Source organism: Gavialis gangeticus, unplaced genomic scaffold (assembly GCF_001723915.1).
Source record: "Gavialis gangeticus isolate Ggan-Ray unplaced genomic scaffold, GavGan_comp1, whole genome shotgun sequence".
NCBI lineage: Eukaryota > Metazoa > Chordata > Crocodylia > Gavialidae > Gavialis > Gavialis gangeticus.
Window position 1 is genome coordinate 20,321,027 of NW_017729008.1, and position 3,491 is coordinate 20,324,517.

Genomic DNA, 3,491 nt, shown 5'->3' on the forward strand with positions numbered 1-3,491 from the left:
CAGAATTAGGGAGGGAAAAAAAATCAAAAAATCAAAAAAAAACTTTGATGTGCCATGAAACTTGTGCTTCAGCAAATATGAGATCGATGGATTATATGGCTTTCAAAGTCTTTCTTTTGCAGTTAAATCCAAACTGAAACACCAGAGCATTAAAGTCAGAAAAGTCTGGAGGTTAGCATTTTTTTCAATGAATAAAGTATTAAAAGTATTCCCTAAGTGAGCACTTCTTTTGTTATATAAATCCCTGTTCACTGAACCGATTTCCTGTTAGTAGACTCAACCAGGATTAGGTAAATTTGATTTGAAGAATGTCACTAATGAAACAAATCATCAGGAAAGAGAGGAGAGGTTTAAAGTGCACATAGTGCCGTGCAGAGTTATATTTATGATGTTTTGTAGAGCAGTACGGATATTCAGCACAAAAATAGGCAAGTTTAAATATGATTGTATGACCAGCAAATTCAATTCCAAAGGTAGGAAAATTGAAATCTCTGGAATGCACATGTGGACTTGGCACCCCTGACATAACATAAATATTAACACATTACATGTTAATACAAATGAAATATAATTAAAAATAACAGCAAAAGGAACCATGCATAGGTACATTGCTCCAACTGGATCCAGTATAGTTTACTAGGAAGCAGGACTGTTTTAGTGCAGAAAGCAGACAGCAGATATTTAGGATGGTTGGGTTCCACTCCTAATGTTGTCAGTATTTCACTGTAATTTAGTGAACAAGTCCACAAAGCAAAACCTGAGTTTCTTAGTGTATAAAATAGAAATGTTACAAGCTAAGATGATACGGGGCCAAATTAACATTTATGGAGTACAGTGGGATTAGGCTAAAGTAGAATTATATGGGAACATGAAAAAGTTACAGCTTCAACAGGTTTCTTTCCTTTAAGGGAGCTTCCTGGCTGGGGAGGTAGACTGGACCCAAAGAAATTTTCCAGACCTAGCAGATTTCTGTCTTACACAGATTCTGCCTTTCATTTGTATTTAGAATATATGTAGATTAGCGATGTATTTAGAAATAATTCTATGAATTGGGTTATATACATGAAAATGGTTAAAAGAAAACCCACCTATACCGATGATTCTTTTACTAAGAGCAACATACATGCAAAACCTGTAGGGTTACTACATCACAAAAAAATTGGTATGCTTTTAGTTTGGTAGAATTACACTGTTAAAACTGGAATTGTGTTAAAGCTGTATTATACTGTTAAAGCAGACATACAATTTATTTTCTTCAGACCTATATCATGTTGCTTGAGTCTTTTCCCCATTTTATAATCAACTGTATGCAATTAGAACAAAGAAAAATTGTGATAGGCTAAAGTAGCACCGTGTCTCCCATGTGACTAATACTAAAGATCTCAAAGGTGTGGTTGGCCTTATGACTTTTGATTTGGAAGAATGTCAAGGATTTGTTCCAACATCTAAAAGCCCAGATCAATGCCTATTGTTCATATCGTTACAAATCATATTGCTTATCAGCGCGGCCCAGATGGAAGACACGTGATCAGTTACACTGTTCATTCTAAATGATAATATTAATAGCAACATTTGCATTATCAGCCTGACCAAATAGATCAGCATGCTATTTTGACATTCAATATACACTGTTTTACATATTTTAAAACAGTACTAAGCATATCTTCAGAATGCTCTCTGGATTCAAGTGCAACCTCAGCACCAGGTCAGAAACCTGAGAAAGCAATGACCTTTGGCGTAATGCGTGCACTTCCTCACAGACCTGAATATTTGTGTGAGGCTATGTAGGGAGCAGTGGCCTAGACTCCTTCACCTCAGCTCCCTTTTAACTTCTAATACAGTCAGCTGTAGAATCTTTTCTGTGTTCCTTGTGCAGATGTTCTGGATTTTAGTCAGACTTTTTTTGTCTTTTAAGCAGTTACTATTCCTGTGAAAGCAAATATAGATGAATAAATATCTCCTGGCATTTATTAATCCTATTCTCTGACTGATAAAAAAATAACCCACAACCAACACTACTACTGTTAATTCAGAGTTAAGGTTGCCCAGTGGTATTTTATACTCTTCCAGAACATCAAGTTCGATAAAACTAAAATTTCTGCAAAGAAACAGGAAACAAAGAGTTAAAGGACATATCAGTCTAAATTATATTCTGCTTTCCAGTCTAAATTATATTCTGCTATTTCCCTCTATATGTTGTTATGGTGGAATATGATCATTCTCCTAAGAGAGAGGGAGCGTGGAGTTACTGACAGAGTGAAGAAACAAATCACAGTCGTCGTTTTATGGCCCACCCCCGAGACATTTTTATTCTAAGCAAGTTACAGTAACTAAGCACATGAGAGTAGATGGTTGTACCTCTTCCACCACCTTCCTCACCTTCCCCCATAAAATATATCCCTGTCAACATTTCCATCTCATTTCCTGTATCATTAAACTGTTAGCACTTTAGAAGCTATTAGCATATAAGAAGTTGCACTTTGCTATCTGACACCTTTCTATTTCTTCATATACATCACAAGTGGCAGTTTGATGAAGAGTCATGCCCTTCTTTGCATATATAGTCACGCTTCTTACCGAGCAAGGCACTGCACCTGCACTGTGCCTCCTCCTTTTGCCCCACCTTCAGCCAGACTTCCCCAGCTATGGCCTAGATCATCTAGCTCAGTCCTTCACAGAGCCAACTTCTTCCTCCATACTCTGGCCCCACCTGGAGTCAGGCTGTGGGTCAGGGAGGCGGGGAGTTATGTCCTTTAATTTTAAGTTTACATTCTCTGAAAGCCCATGACATCAGTGTCTCCTCCTGCAAGTATTCTGAATGAAGACCAGAGGGAGAAGTAGCACCATGCTCTTTCTCCTTGTTCCCAGCATAAATCTTTCTGGGCCTTTGCAAGTTTGGGGAGGTGTGATAGGAACACGCACTGGCTACACTCCACTGAATCAGTCACTGAAGTCTCTCCCCCTTCCCTGGATTTCTGATTAGGAGGGCTTGGCTCCTCAGATCTCTTCGCTCTAGGGGGCCAATTTGCAAGGAGCCCAGTGAAGTTAACTGCAAAACTCCTAGACCTCCAGCTATTTCCCATGGTGCTCTTAACTCTTACTTAAATATATCAGCACTATGACTCTGATTCAGCAAACCATATATTTGAGTGTCACGAGTCCATGAACTCCACTTCATCAATCTAACAGCCACAAAAAATCATGAACTAAATATAGACATTGGATTTATGACACATTATAACCTGCCTGACATCTGACTCCCCAGGTAAACCCTTCACTTTTTACCAGATATTCTCATTCCCTTCCACCCCACCCTCCTGTCTCCCATCCTTTGGCTACAGGTACATTTGTTCCCCTCTCCACTCCCACCTGTCTCTCACCTACTGACCATCTCAATTTCCATTTTCACTGACTGGCTTTCTTGCATACGCACTGACCTCTGGTTGCTTTACCACTCTATCCAGGAAGAGCACAGACTATCTACAGACACT

General features: G+C 39.0%; 1 long non-coding RNA gene across 1 annotated transcript in view; it reads left to right on the top strand.

Moving 5' to 3' along the window:
* Window positions 1-3,491, top strand: part of LOC109292173 — a 200,850-nt gene that overhangs the window by 166,563 nt on the left and 30,796 nt on the right. The gene's annotated exons all lie outside the window — the stretch shown is intronic.